The 21,477-nt window shown below is 36.1% G+C and overlaps 1 protein-coding gene and 1 long non-coding RNA gene across 1 annotated transcript; one reads left to right on the top strand and one right to left on the bottom strand.

The window, feature by feature from the left end:
• Positions 1 to 21,477, top strand: part of LOC311094365 (uncharacterized protein) — a 337,913-nt gene that overhangs the window by 121,047 nt on the left and 195,389 nt on the right.
• Positions 20,015 to 20,938, bottom strand: LOC311097187. The gene is made up of 5 exons (XR_014609204.1): positions 20,907 to 20,938; positions 20,741 to 20,776; positions 20,579 to 20,654; positions 20,272 to 20,320; positions 20,015 to 20,132 (listed from the first exon to the last, which is right to left on the bottom strand). It is a non-coding gene; the product is annotated as an uncharacterized lncRNA (long non-coding RNA).

Below are 21,477 nucleotides of genomic sequence, written 5' to 3'. Positions count from 1 at the left end.
TTTTATTCATGAGTGGATAAAAACTCAAATGATCCACCCACAGTACAGCGCACTTTGTTTTGAACTTGTTTTGTTTGCCCGTAAAACGCCTTTGGGTCTTTTCAACATGTAGGCCTACCTTTTGTTATGCTGTTATCCTTAGCAGTGATTTTTTTTATTTTTTGAAGTACCAGATGAAAAGAATTACGAGTATTAATTCTTTGCATGCCTCTGCCCTGTGCAATTTGTTCTTACAATAATTCTCCTTCTAATCTGGAAACACGTAGAGATAAGCCATTTTCATTTCACTCATTTTTTAAATGAGAAATCTAACAGTAGCTTGTAGAAAACTCTTTCACTGTGCATGTTAAAATATAGATGTGACGTTACCATGAACATTATATATGTCGTTTCACCGTAGGCTATTTCATAAACTTTTTAAGCTGAGTGCTCTGTGTGAATATCGTGAGATGGCAGTCAATCGATGTTATTATGTTGTTATGTTAATTTATTTTCTATTTCAACACATTTGATGCTCAAGAAACATTTATGATTATTATCAGTGTTGAAAACGGCTTCAGATTTTCGGGGAAAACGCGATACACGTCCATTCAAAAGTAAAAAATAAATAAAATAAAAAACTAAATAAAAAAATGTATAAAAATTGTATTTAACAAGGACACATTAAAATGACAAATGACTGTAAATACAATATATATATATATATATATATATATATATATATATATATATATCATCATTATTATTATTATTATTCTTTTGTAATTTATTTTACAAATAAATGCCTATTTTAAATAAATGATGTTCTTTTTAACTTTCATCGAAGAATCCTAAAAAATTAAAGTATCAGTTTCCAACTTTCCACAAAAATATTAATACGCAAAAGCAGTTTTCAGCATTCATAATAATAACCAGTGGTGGAAAGAGTACTAAATAATTGTACTTAAGTAAAAGTATTGCGACTTAAGTAATAATTTACTTGAGTACAAGTAGAAGTACTGAAAAATAATATGACTCAAGTAAGAGTAAATAAGTAGTTTGCTTAAAAACTACTCAAGTAACTACGTTACAAAGTACTTTAGTATTATTTTTTTTATTTTTTCCCAAAATGGGGAGATGATAGCGAGATATGGAGCGCTAAACACTCTCATGTCAATTCTGTTTCATTCATACTGGAAGCCCAGTACACACTGATTCATACCTCGCGCAGAAAGTCCACAAGTGAGATTAACTTAGGCGTTTCAGGAAATGCCAATATGGATATGATAACATGCAAATAGAGACATTTGACTGAAGAAACATGAAGACAAACACATGATAGCGATATCTTATATATATATATATATATATATATAGGCTATGTGTGTGTTGTGGCACAGTGATGAACTCGGAAACTTAAAAATGGCACTTTATGACAAAAAGGTTGCCGACCCCTGCCATATACTGTCAAACTCGTAACATGAAAAATTATATAAAAAATTCACAGACAACATATGTTCACATTCATGGCACAATTCAAACGGGACCAGAAAATAATTATTTTCTCACATTCACTTGCATTGACGATTTTTCAACCTAGAGGTCCACTTGGGGTTTTACGGATGGCCGGGACTTACCAGCTCTATAACTGTCCCTCTATAACCCCGCCCCTGTTGCCCAGCAATCCTGGACCCTGCAGCTAAGCGTCAATCACAAACTTGTACACATACCAACACATAAATTCAGCCTTTTTCTTAAAAAAAAAAAAGGCTTAATTATTTTAAACTTATGACCACCTCTATATATTTATTTTAATAATATCTGAAAGGACCCTAATCCTGGGCATTGAAAGTGAAAGTCTTCAGATTTACCATGTCCTATGTGAGAATGATATTTTGAGTTTTATGATTTTAATGGACAAGTGGGCCGCATGGAAAACTCCCGGTGCTTCTCACACAACATGAAGGAGAAGAGTTACATTTCATTAAACTATTCATTTTCAGATTTTGATGAAGTTAATTATTACTGTATATTTGAACAGTGTATATTTATTTTTATTTTTTTACATTTTAGTGACAACAACCACAGCTCTGCTCAGGATCCTGAAGCCGGCTCGTGTTTGGAGGACAGAAGGAACACCGTAAGTTAGATCGGTCATACAAGTATTGTTAGTTTTATTAAATACATAATGTCAAAGTATTTTGTGTAACTCTTGTTTTTTATGTTTATGTAGTTGAATTCCAAAGGGAATGACGAACCGACAGTCCGTCTCTCCTTCGTTCCAGAGAAGATGAAAGAGAAGAAGTTTTTGAAGGACCCAATCGATATATTTCATCTAAAGGGTGAAAAAAAACGTCCTGTAAAAATGCTCGACCAACCCTTTAAAGTGCGTCCTAACTGGGACATGGGTTCCGATTTTGATCATGGCCATAGGTCTATAACAATTCAAGACAACATTGGTAATGTCCTATGCATTAACATCCTAGCAAGAGCACCGATCAGAATAGCAAATTCTACTCACTATGCTGAAGTAATTTATTTTCTCATTTATACTTGGTATAAAAACCCAGTTAGGCAGGTTATCGACTTCTTAGTTGGTAAATTCACGGTACAGATGCGGCCAGACGATCTGTACTGCTGTCCAATCAAAGAAGGTGACAAAGAGATACCTGTTCATTCGAGAAGTCTTTGTTATACGACAATGAAAACATCAACAAAATTCAATAAAAACTGTTCTGAGACTCTCTGGAACTTCATTAACGGTTATCATGATAAAGTTAATGCTTCTATACGGGACGCTGCAGACGCCACTGCACTGTGTGCTGTTTTGTTCTCAGAAGTTATCAGGAATCCTAACGTGTTTTTCCTTAACCTCCTCATAATGACAAACTTTAAATCATGGCAAGACTTTAAAGACCATCATCCCATGTTAACAGGAGGATCATGGACAAAACCAGAAAAGGTTAGAAAAAGAGAAAAGGATCTCGTTCTCACTTGTGTCGAGAAAATGATGAGAGATCAAGAAAAAAAATAGGCGCTTTATTCGAGATTGCTCCTCTAAATGAAGAAGCAGATTGACCATGTGTTACAGAGCAGGAGCTCCCGCACCGCCTCCTCTTCACCACCGTCTCCGGAATATTAACATTACTCACCGAACTCCAATTCCCATAATGTCTCTCACCTGGGACTGATTGCACTACACACCTGCACCTCATTCACACACACATATAAACCACTGCCACACAGACATTCAGTGCGAAGTCTTATAACTAGCATACAGTCCACAGTTAAGGCGGTTATAACTTTTCTTAAAGAAACCCAACTGGTAGCCGAAGTAGAATTTAGTTTTTGTTGTTGTTGTTTTTTCCCCCCTCTTTCTTCCTGGAGGTTGAGGAGCTCAGGGTGGAAGCTGGAGGAGCTGAACACGCAGCGCCAGCTGAAGCTTGGGCTTTGATCCTACAGGATGTTAAAGGTTTTTTTTTTGGATGATGACGTCCCAATGTGATCACACCTCAGTCCAGTAGATTCCAGTAAAATTTACCGAAGAAGAAGTGCGAAGTCTTGATCTCCCCCGCGATATTTTTTTTCCCCAGGATGGTAGGGGAAGACTCATGAATATTAATTAGGGAAGTCATCCCTGATTGGTCTTAACCCCAGTGACGGGCAGGTTTAGGGGTGGGGTTAGGGGTAGGTCATCAGACCAATCAGGGATGACTTCCCTAATTAATATTCATGAGTCTTCCCCTACCATCCTGGGGAAAAAAATATCGCCCCTCGGCCATGATTTCTGAGCGCTATTTGCCGTGTTTGATTTTGTTATTGACCTTGGACTGTTTATCATTGCTGATTATCTTCTGCCTGCCCTGACCTGGATTGTTTATCGACTCCTGATTCTTGCTGCCTGCCTCGACCCTTGCCTGTCTACCTGGTTTGTCTCTGCCTAGCCTGCATTGCCCTGTCTGCTGTTATTGACCCTGCCTGTCTTGACCATTCTCTAATAAGCTGTAAATGGATCCCATTGTCTCTGCCTCTTCACAAATTATTATTTTTTTATTATTATTAATTATTATTAAATTATATAATTATTGATTGATGACAAAATAATCATATTTCCTCTTCATTGACTAATCTCATTCAGAGTTTAATCCTGTATCAAAAGTGTTACATTACCATCACTGTGAAACTACAGCAATGAGTTACAATGATGATTGTTTATTTTACACACAACCAAAGAAACAGAGCTGCACTGTCTTGTAACACAGAGATATAAAAAATCAGCACATGCCTCTCAACAATGGTGGCAATAATTTATTTATTTATTCATGCAGCAATGCATGCTGGGATTTTTATACTATCCTGGAACCCAGCATGCATTGCAACATGAATCTTTTGATTGTCACCATTGTTGAGATTCATGCGCTGATTGTTGAAGTCTATGTGTGTCTGAGTCAAGCAGGAGTTCAACATGTTTTAATCCACTATATGAAGTCCTTCATAATAAACAGTGCTGGATTTCACGTTGTAGATTCACAGATATACGATAAATATGAAATGCCCATAAATTCAGAGCTTATACACAGGAAGAGATCAGAGAATCAGACATGTCCAGAATGATCACGGCATCATCACAACAGCCAAAACCACCTGATCAACTTCCTCTTAACTTTTTCTTGCCATAACAAATAAGTTATGCATGAGGTAAAAAAGAGGTATTCACAAGCAAGCTGACATTAAGTACAACCTGTGTCTTTATCTAGAATGCGGACAAATGTCATTTACGTCTTCTATTCATTGCTTGTAACTGTGTTACACATTCGTAGATAAGATTTGTTGATCTTATGCCTTATAGATTCTTGAAGTGGTAATAAATACCACTATATTTAATTCTGGACTATAAATTCAGTCAGAGAGCTGTCGCAAGGTATCCCAACTGAAACTATACCATCTATCCCCATTGATAAAGCTAAACCTATTTTTAAAATAAAGGAAATATCTGAATCAGAGGTTATCAAAATTATAACCTCGCTAAGGAATTCAAAAGCAAAGGATTCATATGGTTTGGATACCTCATTTTTGAAATCGCACAGGGACGCACTTGCACATCTGATCAACCTGTCAGTTAGGCAAAGCACTTTTCCAAGCTCTTGGAAAACTGCAGTAGTATCTCCGATCTACAAGTGTGGTGATAGAACAATGGTGTCAAATTATAGACCCATTAGTATTCTATCAGTGATATCCAAGGTGACAGAAAGTAGAAGAACAGCTGAAACGCCATCTAAACTTGGGCCACACCCAATGCAATTTGAATTTCGCACAACCACAGAGACAGCAAACTGTTTCCTCCTTGAAAACATCAAGTCAAATTAGATGAGGGTGGTATTGACACGGTACAGAGAGAGGCAGACAGGTAAATGGTGAAAAAGACAGGTATAGTACGTGCAGTGTTTCTGGACCTTAAGAAGGTTTTGACGGTGTGAATCACCAGACACTATTATCAAAATTATCTTTTTTTAATTTTTCGCATGAGGCATGCAATGGATGGAGTCCTACTTAACTGACAGGGAACAGAGCGTGACAGTCATACAGGACTTTCACTTCCCATCATGCTTTGCACAGGGCTGAAGTGGGAGAGTCAATTTTTAAATAAAGCGATATTTTATGATTTTTTTTTTAGCAAGTTGAGAAAACGGTGAGACTTGTTAATGTTTGATGTTCTATTATGTTGGTATTTAAAAGTTTTGGTTATGTTAGTTAGTAAGTGTTGAGCCTGTGCTTGGATCGAGGACCTGCTACCAGGACTGATTATATAAAGCAACCACTATACTGTGGTTGAAACCAGTATCGCTTCTAGACTGCCAACACTGAACACCACATGTGTGAATATGACCACATATCTCGCAATTTTGCTTTTAAAAAAAAGATGTATTTGAACTCTTAGATATTTTAACTCTTACATTTTTTTTCTTATCCTGGAGTTTTATTCTGTCAAAATATATATTTCTTCTTGACAAGTTAATATTATGTGAACATAGAGTGTCATTCTGAGTCATTTTATGAGGGAGAATTTACTCAGTGACATCAGAACGGCCAAACTTCCACTTTTCTGTATATATTTAATGAACCTGGTGTGCTCCTAAATAATCTAAAGATAGACAGGTAGAGGGCGCTACATATCCAACTAAAGAATGCCATAAGAAACATGTAACCTGGTTTTGTCTCCATTACAATGGACAAAACCTTTCTGTAAATGTGTTATTCAACAATAAATCGAGGAATCAATGTAAGCATTAGATGCTTACTGATAGTGGCACCTGGTGGCCGAAGGTTGGAAAAACTCTTAGGTCTTCTCAGGAAGGATCTAAGATGTTAACTTATCCACCCTACTCTGTTTTTTTCTTCCACTTTACATTTCAGGACTTCCGTATTGTTCTGTATTAGACTGCTGAACTTGTTCTACTTGTTTCTGCTGGCAGTCTGCTGGCAGCAGCTCTGTGTTAATGCATCATCGAGAACATTGTGAATTTGCATTTCCTTCAGTCCAACTTGTGCTTTTGGTGTAAAATGATAATTCAGCTGTTACGTTTGTGACGTAATGCAGCTACGTTTCGTCTGTTGTGGTTTCTGCTGTTGTTGTTTTCTTCCTCCTGTAGGATTGGTCCTGGATATAATGAGAAGCCATTGGTGGTTGGACCAGGGAAGGACTGGACTATAAATTCCCCGGAATTCCTCTGGATGGAGCTTTCTGCCACTTTGACTGCACATGTTGTTGTTGTACTGTGCATAGATATCATATAATAAAGGCTAGATGTCTTACGGCGGAGTCACTTCCGGCATCACCGGCGGCCATCTTAGTACAGAGAAGCTGTGAATTAAGGTGAGTGATCAGCAGGCACACAAATCCTCTTATCTTGCTGAAATCTGGACGGATTTTCAAACGGTTTGGTTTCTTACAAACACTGTTAGACTTTTCTGTCATTTCTACAGTTATTTACTTTAAATTCCCCAGTATTATACTGCTATTTCTCTTTACAGTAAATAACTGTGATTCCCATTGCATCATGGGAATTTTCTGTGACGTCTAACACCACATACAGAGACTTACTGTATTTTTTTAAATTTGCTGTATACTACTGTATTTGACGTAACTGCCTCTCTGGCTGGCACCATTCCATCGTGCTTTTTATTTCCTAATTTTTGCCTTACACCGCGTGTCTACAGCGCTATAATAGCCAGAGGCTGTCTATATTGGACACATTGAAGCGACCGGACCTTTAAATGCAAACCTGTTTATCCCTTGTCAGAAATAGCGCGAGCGCTTGGACTCGTATCGGACTAAGTCAGAAATATAACGGCTGCGGCGCATCAACACTGTCTGGGATTTGTCGTGTCGCGTCAGAGCATCCAGTGTAGGTAATATCACTGGGGTCTGTCTTTTGTTGGATCGCGACGTTCGTGTCTGGACCGGGGATGAGACGGAATTCACTTCACCGAGAGAGAGATCAGCAATCAAGGTAAAAAAAAAAAAAAAAAAAAAAAAAAAAAAAACATTCTGTGTGTGCTGACAGGATTGTGCCCAGTTTAACCTATGTTATAACGTTAACGTTAGCCTAACGTTACTCGTCGTCAACATGGCGGTAACGAACTTTACCATGGTAAACTGAGCTAACGTTTCATTTTACACACTTTGTTAGATTATTGAATTGTCGAGTTAAAATATGCCAACGAGCAACGCGTTTACATTAACAATAAATGTGAATAAACTAATGTGAAATTCTGTTTATAGCCTAATGTAGGCCTACTGATGTTTTAGCATTAGTTTGGCACATTGGCCTTTATAGTTTTAGCATTAGTTTGCAAACTATACCATATTATAGTTTTTTTTTAATGGAATTTAATATTTACTTCCATTTTTGTGTTTAAAGGCAACTGCAACAAAGCGCCAATTCGCGCCAGTGACTTCTAGCAAGATTCCAGAGGTAGGCCAGCCCATTTGTGATATATTTTGAGATAAGTTTGCTGAAATGATTAGCATACGCTATGTGAAAATTGCTTTTGAGCCACTGGTGCAGACTAGGTAGCTTACAATATCTTATAAAATCTCTATACAATTGGCTAACTTTATATCAAATAAGTGACCTTTGCATTATGTCTAACTTTATTACACAGCAAATTAACCAATCAGAAGATGGACCATTGTCTTTGTTCAGTCTCACCAGATTAAATGTATCCAGGTAAGCACTGCAGTAAAACTCTCACTAATTCATTCATACCAAATCTAGCATTCTAAACAACTTAAGTTTATATTTTTGCATTATGAATTGCATTATGAATTTTTGCACATGTACTTTTAAATAACCATAACATGCTCAATTTTATATGATATCTATGGTAATGTGTGTTAACTGGTGAACATTGTAGCACAATATATTGTGATTGCTGTGCTCCTCTTTATGGTAACAGAGTGGTGTTAGCCACTTGTGATCTGTTTTCAAAAACATCAATGCCTTAATGATTCCACCTGTAAGTGTACTTAATTTGAGAAGCAGTAGGGGGTAAATGTCCTATTCTTTTTTTTGTAGGCCAAAAGGCCGCTACTTTTGCATGACAATGAAGACAAACTTTTCATTAAAAAGAAAGAAATTTAGCAAAGAAAAGAAAATGAAATCATTTCAGATAATCATGGAATAAAATCAGTTTGGCAACAACATATACAATCATTGAGTCTGCAAGATATTCTCACCTGTAGATGTGGAAATCCCCTCTGATATTCCTGATTCACTCACTCCGCACTCATTAGAGCAAATAAAATAATACAAGAGCATGAACTATACCAGACAGGGGTATTCAGTTCAAGCTCCAAGAGTTCTGGACTGTCTAGAAATAGTTATAAACGTCCATCAGAGCAGCAGAAGGCTATAGCACTGTGTGTTACATCCGTGTGTTGGGTGTGCCAGATGTATTTCCTGCTTCTCGTGTTCACTTTCACTTTCTTAGGTACACCTGATTGATTCAGGTTTCTTTTTTTTCTTTTCTTTTTAGCGCAATTTTCCACCGGACAAAATTGCGATTGTTAACTCGTGATTTCTGTTCTGTCTGTGCGCACCAATCTTGCACTTCTACTCCTCAACCAGACCACCTAGAGACTTCGGGTTTTCGGCATTATGTTAAGGAAGGTCTAATCTCGGGAACGCACAAAACAACAAAAAAAAAAAAAAAAAAAAAAAAAAACGGAAAAGATTTACTATCTCTTAGTGTTGTGATCCCATGAGGTCAGAAAATTGCGCTAAAACACTCACCGAGTTTTTATTACTTGTTTATCATAACAGACGTAACACAGAATGACCATAATACATTACATGCCAGATAGCAACATTGTTTCGGCCCACATCTGGCACTTGTGAGATGATCTGGGCCACAAGCAGGCCATCGCAATGCCACATGTCAGCCGAGAGCAAAGAAATAAACCAGAACTGGACCTCATCTGAGCCACAAAACCTGTGTATATTAAATATGAAGTCATCTCAGCCTTAATAAGCCTGTTAACAAGCAGCATCACTGAAGGAAAGAAGAGAACAGAAAAAGAGACGAGCAGAAACACAAGAACTACAACTGACTTCAGACACAGCCTTAGATGAAATCAACTGAAGAGAAAAGAAGACATTAAATCTGTGAAGATCTCAGCAGAGGAGGATATTAAACAACTCCACAAATAAGATCTTCTCTGACAGAAATAAAGTCAGTCTGGTTAGTAATAAGTGAAGCTGGTAATGCTATTTGTGGAGTTGTCCAAGGAGATAACCAGAAAAATAAGTCAGTGAAAGTAACTGTGCAGAACTGAAGAAACTGAACAGAGATCGTGGAAACAGATTCCTGGTTTCTAATAACAGTGAAAAACGAGACAAAACTCAAGAGACCCGATTGTTAAACAAGATAGAAGAGCTGGAAAATAGGTTTTGTCCTCTTTACTACAAATTGATTATATGGCACATCCGGGTTTATGTCTTCTCAATGATGATTCTGATCTCTGTATAAGTTCATTGCAAAAGAGAATGTTGTTTGCTGGGTTTACAGCTGCAAAGAAGACAATAATGCAGAACTGGTGTGCAAAAACATATTGGATTCATAGCTAACATAAAATAGTGACTTGTGAATGTACAACAGCACGGATTAATGAGGCTAAAAAATTTATATATATATATATATATGTATAAGGTGGCCCTTATTTTTCAAGTTTTGATTTATAATTGTCTGACCCCCTCAAGTTGTTCCAATACATGAAAAATTCAGGCAAAATATGAGCTCATTTGAACAATATTTAGAGGTGGCTCGATGACGTTGAAATTTTGTATAATCAGTTATTATGCTCAATTTGTGATAATTACCACTTGCCTAATTTTATCTCAATTATTTCAATTACATACTTGCTTATTTAATGGCAATTCTGAATTTACACCTATTTTGCACAAAATATATTCTATGCATTTCTTGCAGAAGCATAAATTGTGTTAACGACGGGCTAACGAAGCCACTTTCACAGAAATGCGTGGTGTTAAGAAACTCTGAACTATTGACTTTGAACTGTGCAAACTTAGTCCAGGCAAAGTAGCGTTTTACAACAGACTAACTGTAAAATATTTTTTTGCAGCTTAGATCATTTCTATGAGGTGTCCAGAACAACATACTAAAAGTCCTAAGAAATCCTAGTTGAGGAAAAATGTTAAATTCTCATCAATCCGAGATGTGTGCCAATAAGGCCAGGCAACAATACACCCCAATAGGGCTATTTTTTTCCTTTACTCCCATCAAAATGAAACTTTACACAATGAAAGTACCCACGAAAAGTAATTTTTTTTGTATTAAAAGTTTATTTGAAAATTAATTTTAATATGCAAATGAGCTATACACTAATCGAATATGCCCAAAATACACCCAAATAGGCTTCATTTTTTCCTTTACTCCTACCACAATAAAACTTTACATAGTAAAAGTATACATGAAAAGTAACTTTTTTTTGTATTACAAGTTTCTTTTGAAATGAATTTGAATATGCACATGAGTGCCACACTTATTGAATATGTCCTAATTTGCATATAGGCAGAAATACCATTCAATATGTATGACAAATACATCGGCCCGATCTTCATCCAATCATCTACTGCCAATGGGTGAGGGCAATGCTGCTTTTAGACTGGCCTCCAACCTGAAAACTGCCTGGCTTGGTAGTACCTGCCAGGGGTATACTATAACCCCCACCGGTATAGTCTTCAGGGTCGGTAACAACAGGTAACAACAACAGGGGAGGTTTCTTTTTGGTGTTTTTTTTATTTTATTTTATTATTATTCTTTTTTTCTTTAACTAACCTAGATATTGCTGTTGCTAGCTTCTCATAACACTGCAAAGCTACTTTACAAACGGTGGAAGTCTGATGTGTGGCCCGCCTGGTCTGAAATACTTGCTGACTACAAAAAGAGAAGCAGTTTTGGTGTCTGGCAAAATTATTTTAAAGAGCTGTAATGTCTGGAAAGTGTGTCTATCTGGTTTTTCATCTGTCTTCTGTGTGAGAGTGAATCGTTTAGTTAGTAAGAATGACTTCTGCCTGTAATCTCGTAATCTTACCAACAATACCAATCATTTGTAAATACCAGCCCAAAATGTAATCTCACCATGTTACTAATGACTAAGATGGCGATTCTGACTTTCTTCTGATGTTATCTGTGGGGGAATGTCATTATTGGGTAAGGCTTGTTCGCAAAAAAAAAAGAATTTAGAAAGCAACTGGAGGCAAGATTGTGCAATCAATTCTTAAGGTCAATATAAGTCTTTTTGTGGCAAGTGACCCAGGTAAGTGTGGCAAGTGACTTCAAATTTATCGTGTTTATGCATAGGTTAACTTACTGAATGGACATGAATGTGTTAGTTATTTGGCCCCTGTTTTTTCTACTTGTGACTTTTCTTCTACTTGTGGCCATAAGTCAATTAGGCCTAGTGTTGAGCTCATTTGCATATTTAAAATAGATTTTTCAAAGAAACTTGTAAAACAAAAATGTTACTTTTCATGTATACTTTCACTGTGTGAGGTTTGATTGTGATAGGAGTAAAGGAAAAAATAAGTCCATTGGGGTGTATTCTGGACATATTCGATTAGTATATTGCTCATTTGCATATTCAAATTCATTTTCAAAGAAACTTCTAATACAAAATGTTTTACTTTTCTTGTAGACTTTCATTGTGTAAAGTTTTATTGTGGTAGGAGTAAACGAAAAAATTAAGCCTATGCGGGTGTATTTTGGGTAGCCTATATTCAATTAGTGTATAGCTCATTTGCATATTCAAATTCATTTTCAAAGATTTTGATAGGAGTAAAGGAAAAAATAGCCCTATTGGGGTGTATTGTTGCCTGGCCTTATTGGCACACATCTCGGATTGATGAGAATTTAACATTTTTCCTCAACTAGGATTTCTTAGGACTTTTAGTAGGCTATGTTGTTCTGGACACCTCATAGAAATGATCTAAGCTGCAAAAAATTATTTTACAATTAGTTCTATTTTTGGCTCCAAAATGAGTTACTTTGCCTGGACTAACTGTGAAAAGATGCGTATCATCAGTTATCTTACAATAGTCCAAATGTATGTTGTGTAAGATATATTTGGTTAAATAATTAATATAGTACTCACATTGAACTGTGATCAAGTAATAGGCTGTGATTTGATGCATTCTGCAAACTGTGTATAGTATTGAATACAATGCTCAATGCTAAATGTTTTAGAATGAAGAATTTTGCTGACTTGTAGAATTGCCTACAAAAACAGCAAACTGTTCATTTCTGTTTATTATTTTAGACCTTACTCTCTCCTGAGGATTTATTTCCATCTATTGTTCAGCCTTTTGATATATGAAGGAAATAAATACTTTTACTTTTTCTTTGTTACCTCCCCTCCCGACCCCTAGACTGGGAGGGAAACGTGACACGGATCGCTATGAGACTTTAGTAAGATCCAAGTGCAGCTTCACTGGAAAATCCAGAATCGTAGTCACATGCCAGACAAAGGGTTAAAACTAGTGATGTGACATTTGGACGAAGCTCAGAGCTTGTGTCCAGAAAAAATGGGCGTGCCCGATTCCAGGCTTGTGTTGTTTACTTGGAAATCACGTGACTAATGACAAACAATGACACTGGTTCAGAATGAATTTGTCTGCTATTTCTTTGCACAGTAGCTAGGTGTCACTAGTGAGCAAAGCTTCGAGTAATGAACCTTTGGCTGAAGCAATGGGCTGCGAGGTCTCAGTGGTTCAGGAAGCCTCATTTTGCCATCACTAGTCATGCAAACAATCCACAAAAACACATAAGACAAGGGAGAGTGCTCAGACGTGCAGTGTGACAACTACAAAACCTGGATGAGAAATGACTTATTTTGTGGGGTGGGGGGTGGGGGGGGTTAATGGCGGGTTGCGAACCAACTTTAAAGGTGCGAGGTGGAGTGTGAAAAGAATGAACTAAATACTCCTATATCCCATTATATAACCCACTATTCTTAATAAATCTCATGATTGCATTTATTTGTTTTCCTGAATTTGGACCATCATTTAATAAGTTGGTTATAGTGAATTCCTGGCACTAATTGTAATTCTTCCTTAAGAATCCTCCTTTCTTTATTATAAGCCTTACATTTCTTCAAAACATGTTCTACTATCTCCTCTATTAAACAGACATCACATAAACCTGTGTTATGCTTCCCTATAATGTGTAAAGTATGATTTAGATTTGAATGTCCTATTCTTAAATGTGTGAAAATAACTTGCTCTCTTCTACTTAAGTTGTGAATTATATTGCCTCTCTTTATGGTTTTTTGGACCTTGTAATAGTGCCGACCTGTATGACACGAGTCCCAAACTGTCTGCCATTTCTTATTGCACGCTTCTAAAATAAAATGTTTTCCTTCTGATCTACTGAGTGAAATGTTTATATTTGGTTCTTTCATTTTTAATGATTCTTTGGCTATTTTGTCAGGTGAATGCAATAATTCATGATGAGTCCGGTCAAAGGATTATGGGGACTGAAGTTCATGACTGAGTGGCAAAGGTCAGAGGAGGAGTGCCCTCTAGTGGTCAACCTGGGTACACCAGCTGGTGACTGAGACAGAACATAACAGGATTAAAGACAATGTTGTAGCTTTGTGGAGTTAAACACGAGACAGCAGATCACCTGGACCTTTTATTCCTCTCCGGATATACAAAAGAACAAACATGAACAAAATGATCCTTGTTATCTATCATGCATTAGCAAAAGGGAAAAAGCATGAAACATACATTTGAGTAAAGAATAATAAAAAAAAAAACACATTAAACAAGAAAATAATACAACAGAGAAACCATTCCCGATGCAAAAGAACAAACCAGCAGCCTCTGACGGAGTTGCACTTGTTCTCTCTATTAAAACAAATATCTACACCAGTCGTGCTTCATGTCCACATCTTTAGCAGAAGACAAGAATATAACTCAGACAGTGGAAAATGGCAAAACATAGTCACATAGGTAAGTAAATTAACATTATACACATGAATTGGAGTAAACATATAGATATAAGATAAGATGACAATGCAAAAGGGAAGAGGAGGAGACAACAGAAAGTGGGGGAAGTGTGGAGAAAAGGATTGAACGGAGAGGTGGCGGATTGCAAACAAACTGTAGCGTGAGTGTAGTAATGGGTAACAGTTCAGATGGTGATGATAGTGACGGATGGCCTTCAGATATGAGGGTTAATCAAACTAAAAAGGCAAGAAGCAAGTAGTGGAGGAGAGAGTATGTCAAGACAAACAGCCAAAAAGATTACAGTGAAAGTAGGTCTGATGATGACAAGCAGGAAGAGTGGAAAGTTATTATTACGCTCAGTAATGATAAAGGCCACTTTCATCCAGTACAAATAACTAAACCAACTGAGAAGGAAATAGGGAAAATAAAATATGCTAAATTGCTGAAAAATAGAAGAATTCTAATTTCAAGAGTAAACGAGAAGCAACAGGAGATGATACTGAAAATGAGCCTTGGGGGTGGAAAGATAAAAGTGCACATACCAGGAATGGCAGCAAAATTAAGAGGAGTGATTTCAAACATACCTTTGGAAATGTCCATAGAGGATGTGAAGTATGAGATAAAAGGTAGAAAAGTACTAGAGGGTAGTACTTTAGCAGGGTTAAAGGTAATGAGATAATTAAGTGATTAATTAAGTGATGAGTGCCCATTATTGAAGACACCTGATGTTAACAAGCAGAATCACTGAAGGAGAAAATCACAATGTTAAGTCACCATTATGGTGATCAGTGTTTACTTTAGTTGAGCTCTTGACCCTTACATTTTTAACTTTAGATTTAGTTTGGCTGCTGTATTTATAACTGCCAGATTAACAAAAAGAAAATGTGATCTGATGGTGTTGGTTATGTTTTGACATAATCATCATTTGACCTGAATCACTAAACTCATTTAGAGCCTAATCTCTGACTTAGATTTATATTGTTGATTACAGCATCACTGTGATTCTACAGCATAAGATCCAGAGTTTCCAATATAATCCAAAGGATTTCTTAAAACTTGTTCTGATAAAAAGAAAAAAAGTTTTGTTTAGGCACACACAGATATCAAGAATGAGTGAATGAATCTCAACAATGGTGACAAACAAAGTATTAAATTAGGAAAAGGAAATTAATAAGACAATTCAGATCATAATTTATTCATACTGTAATGCATTATGGGAGTCATGAATGAGTTTTGATTGGTGGTACCCAGAATGCACTGCAAAATGCTTTATAATTGTCACCATTGTTGAGATTCACAGGCTAATTCGTGATGTCTTGGTGTCTAAAAATAACATCTTTTGAACAGAACTATTAAGAAATATTTTGGATTATATAGAAAATGTTAAAAATCGTATGCTGTGGAATCACAGTGATGGTGTAATCAACAAGGTAAACATAACTCACTAAATGAGTTTAGTTATTCAGGTCAAATTATGATTATGTCAAAACATAACCAACACCACCTGATCACATTTCCCTTTGCTTGTCTGACAGTTATAACTCAGTTACAACAGCCAAACAAAATCTAAAGTTAATAGTTTAAGTGTCAAGTGCCCAACGAAAGCAGACACTGATCACCATAATGGTGACTTAACATTTAGTTTGTTAACATCAGGTGTCTTCAATAATGGTCAATCATCACTCAATTAATCACTTAATTATCTCATTAACTTCAACATTGTTTTAGTGTTCATTTAACACTCATATTTTAACACTTTAACACTCTTGATTGTGGAGTCAAATCCCAGGAGAGTTAATTTAACACTGGTGTTCTTGCTGTGTAGGATAACATTCTCTAAAAACATCCTCAAAATGTTACATTTAAAATGTTCTAGTTATGTTAACACGTCATATTACAAGAGCGTTTTCTAAAATACATTAAGTCATCTCAGGCCTCAGTGATATCCTCAAAACATTTTTTGAATGTTGATTTGATAATGTTCCTCCTCTGTTATTATGGAACATTGTGGCAATGTATTATTGAGATCTTTTATCTCAACAACATTCCCAAAACATCCTAAAAATGTTACAGTTAAAACGTTATATCTTAGTTAACATTTAACCTTAAAAACCTAAAGAAAACATCCTTAAAACATTCTTTGAACATTACATTCATTTTTGTTTTCCTTAAAACATTAACCAAACTTGTAGGAAATGTTAGCCAACGTTCTGAGAACGTTCCCTGCTAGCTGGGTCTGTGTTACTTGAAGATAATGCCTTCTGAAGTCCAAATGGTCTGGATCAAATATAAAATTAGGGAGTATATAGGGAAGGTGCTTCAAATGTCAGAGAATGGGACATACAGCACAACAATGTAAATGGGGACAAAGGTGTGCAAAATGCGGAGGAGAACAAGACTGTGGAAAATGTAAAAAGGATGCTAAGCAAAAATGCTGCAATTGTGGAGGTGAGCATAGTGCTGCATATGCTGGATGTGTAGTTCAGAAACAAGCTAAAAAAGTACAGAGCTATAAGGTTGTGAATAAGGTGACATATGCAGAGGAATTAAAGGGTATTGGCAGTTATGAAAAAAAAACAAAAAAACAGAACAATAGAGGATCAGGAAAATCTGAGTGACAATGCAAGGTATTCCCCGGAGTCCAGGAGCGAGTAGACCAAGGAAGGTCAGCACCTCCACAGCAGCAATGCAAACACATTGATTGTAGAAAAGAAGAGCTTTATAGCTTTTATATGTAAAGTTTTTAATGTTGCTATATACAACAAGAAAGAAAAAGCAATACAAATAAGACAGTGGTGGAAGCTGCAGAAGAATTTCTAGGCATCAAAAATGTAAAAGCTGAAGATATACATAATATGTTGAGTGCTAACAATGATGGGGGTCTCAGAGTGTTATTTAATATTATGGTATGGTATGCCATCTCTTACAATGGAGTGCTAGAAGCTTGATTTCAAATGGTGTTGGAAAGGCCGAGTCATGTGCGCATGCGCTACTTACTGTCAGTCATCATCAGCAGAGAGCGGGACTGTACAAGCAAGACTGTGTGTGCAAAGTGCGTCAATAAATATATGTAAGTTGACTGTTCACCTAGTTTGGAGATCAATACTTGTTAAGGAGCTGTAAAGCCTTGATGTCATACTTCCATAAAGTGATGCATGTTTAAGAGAGATGAATCCGTTAATCGCGTGAGGTTGAGGGCTCGTGAATGTGCCGTTTATGTTCGATATTACTTGCAATTTATAATATTTATATTGCACCCAGTGTTTGATTGTACATATGTATGTGTGATCATTACATTAGTATTTAAAACTCTTGTTATTTCGAGTTTAAGGACGCGATCTTTATGATTATGTGCCGTTCATTTAAATTACCTCAGATTTAGTTTCGGTTTTGAATGTTATGCCATTTCTGACCACCGGGTGGCGGTGTTGCATATTTTCGTTGCTTGTATATTGATTTCTTTATTTAATATAGAATCGAACCTGATAATTCTTTATTTGAGAAATGTAGATTTGGAAGTAATGTTTGTATAATAATTCTAGAGACATTTGTTAATATATATCTTTATTTCTTTCCCTTTGTAGACCACAAACACACACACATCTAAATACTTTAAGCAACCTGTGTACTGCTGTGTTGTGCATAGCCAAAACTGTCAACAATAAACCACCTTTGCATGGAACTGATTCAATCTAGTGTGTTCTGATCGACACCCCATTGAGGAAAGCTAGAAATAATAAATCATCACCTATTACAGTCCAATCCTTCTATCGAATAAATGGGCAAGAATTGAAAAAGTTTGTTGCAGACTCTGAGATCAAACCTGATATTGTTTGTGTTCAGGAAACTTGGCTTTAGCCTCACCTTGATTTTATTTTACCTGCATGGGTATGAGTCTGTCAGGCTTGATAGAGGTGGAAACCAAGGAGGAGGATGTGCAACATTTGTAAGGGATGGGATATCATTCAGAAGAATAATGAATTCAATATAAATAGAATGTGTGATTACTGAAGTATATCATTTAGACGGGAACTTGGTAATAATCAGCCTCTATAATCCGTGTAAAAAAAATAAGCCTAGAAGTCTTAGAGGAAATAATTGGGAGACAAAGAAAAATAAAAGAAATCTGGTGCGGAGACTTCAATGCACATAATAGTCTTTGGGGAAGTAAGCGCACTGATAATAATGGAGAAGTAATCAAAGATTTGATGGATGTTAGGCAGCTAGTTTGTCTAAATAACGGAAACGGTACAATAATTGACATACGATCTAACACAATGTGTTGTATTGACCTTACTCTAGTTTCTAATAATCTGGCGAATTCTTCTGAGTTGAATATTATAGACAGCACAAGTATTGGAAGCGACCACTTTCCAATAATATGCTCTATAAATGTTGAAATAGATTTCCAAGAAAGGCCTAGGCATAAGAAGTGGGATTTTGCAAAAGCTGACTGAAATTTTTTTAAAGAAACATGTTGTGAATCAGCAGATTCAATTACAGTGGAGGGTGATATTGAGGAATGTGCATTTGAAGTTTCAAAGTTATACAAATACACATGGTGTGATCAGAAGGAACAGAAGGGAGGAGATAGTTTTAACCAGACTGAGGTTTGACCACACAGGGTTAAATAAAACATTGGCTATGTTAGGTAAAAATCAATCAGATGAAGGTTTGGAGTGCAAAAAAACAAACAAAAACAACAGAAAATGCAGAGCATATATTGTTACATATAGAGAAGTATAGAGAAGAGATGATTAAATTAAAACAAAAGATGAGTCAGACAGGAAGAAAATGGAACCTTGAAGGTGTATTGGGAACAACAGGATAAGGGGAAGAGGATACACAGAATGATGTTGTGGAATATCTGAAGAGTACAGGGGTATATTATAAGATCTAGGGACATAAATATATATGTAATATTAAAATAGTTATATAGGAAAGTTTTTTTTTTTTTTTAATAAGTAAAATAGATCATTGAATCATTACCCATATTGCATACTCCGGTACAGTAGGTGGCGGTATGCACCTGATAAGTCGTGGATGCAATCTGCCATAAAACTAAAAGAAGAAGAAGAACAGAAGAACAGTGATGTTGATTTGTGACATCACAACAATGGGGAAGGCACTCACACTTGATCAGGCAGCTCTATCAGGTATATAAATGAACAATTGTGTTAAGTCTACTAAATGTATTTAACAGTGTACTTTATGTCCATCCTTTTAATGCACTCTTCTAAAAATATATGACTATCTACTCTAATTCATTGTTGAAATATAAACATTTAAATCGTCAGTCAAATGTAGTCAAAAATAGTCACACATTCATTAAATAATGGAGACATCATCAACAGTTTAGTTAGAAGAAATATATGTAATATGTAATATTTATTCATCAAAATGCTCCTCTCTAGGAGTTTATTGTCATCGAATGGCTTTTCTGAGGTAAATGTGACGTTATGTGAGATACCAGATTATTTATTACAGATTATTGTTGAATTATTGTACGGTTGAAACACTGATTGATGGATTACATGAGACGAGATTGAGTTCAGTATCTTTCAACATTCCTTCTGATGTTCATTCGGTGAATGAGGATCATCAGATCCGACCTTCAGATCCCTGTGTGAAACAGATTCAGATTAATCTTCATCAGCTGTACGTTACATCATCATCATCATCATCATCATCATCTGTCTCATCTCTGAGATGATCATGTGACGAAGTGAAATGAGTCTTTCTCTCAGTTTGATTCACTCACCTGTTGTCTGGATCATCATCTCGTCTGACAGATGAACCTCTGAAAACACCTGACAACACACTGACACTTATTATACACACTATTATTATATGAGGTCAAATCATGAGTTATATTTTCACCTCTTGGGTTTCTTACACCAAAATCAATAAAAATATGAATTCATACTCTAGAAAGCTGTTCTACTAAAGTGACAGAATCATAAATATTCTGTTCAAATGAATGTAAATGTGATTGACGCTGAGCTCTTGTGAAATAGTGTCAGATATAAAGACTGAAGTAGGACGTTATAAGATCAGTCTGGACTCACCTGAAGATCCTTTTACGCAGCATAAAACAGATGAAGATGATGAAGATGGAGAGAGCAAACAGCCACCACAGCTGATCTATACAAGTGATCAAATATCAGATCAGCTGATCTATAATGATTAATCAATATTAGAGTTTATGTTTAAAGCTCTTGATGTTTTACCTGAGTTCTGGAGAGACGGAGTCACTTCATTCACATCTTTAAAACACACAACGATCACAAATATCAGAAATATGACAGAAAACATTCACACTGGATTGAGTCTGAATCAGATCTGAGTCAGTGTTTTATTAGTGAATTAGACACACGTTTATCAGCTGAAACTCACCTGAGTTTGGAGTCGCTGCAGTTTCATTCCTCACTGAAAAACACATTCACAATCATCATGATTCACTTACAGAAGATCCAGTTCAACACAGTACACACAATACCGATAACCAATAGTTCTTTATATTTGAAAGCCGATAACTGATATATTGGACGATAAATCTACATTTTTTGAGCCTGATTACAAAAAAAAATCTCACCAAGGGAAGCCAAGCACACAATTATGATGTTCTCATTATAATTTTCTGAAGCCTATCCAACTTAATTTGCAACATGGAAGTAATTACGTCCTTTTAACAAACTCCATCTCTGCATACGCTGTGAGTTTGGGTTGCTTATGACATTCATATGGGAACGCAATGTACGCCATTTCTCCAGATTTATAATGTAAGTCATCTATAATAGACCAACACAGGAGAATACATCTGTATGTAAACTGTTCAATCATCGCGACTTCAAAATAAAAGTTTAAACCCTCATGAGTTTGCGTGTTTTGATGTCCACATGTTATTATTCAAGAAATGACAGTGGCTGTAACATTTCTATTATAAAGAAGAAGTTATTAAGAAATA

The sequence above is a fragment of the Abramis brama genome (assembly GCF_963993115.1).
Source record: "Abramis brama genome assembly, chromosome: 1".
In the NCBI taxonomy this organism is placed as follows: Eukaryota; Metazoa; Chordata; class Actinopteri; order Cypriniformes; family Leuciscidae; genus Abramis; species Abramis brama.
The sequence above is the reverse complement of the archived record's forward strand: the minus strand, read 5'-3'. Positions and strand labels throughout refer to the sequence as shown.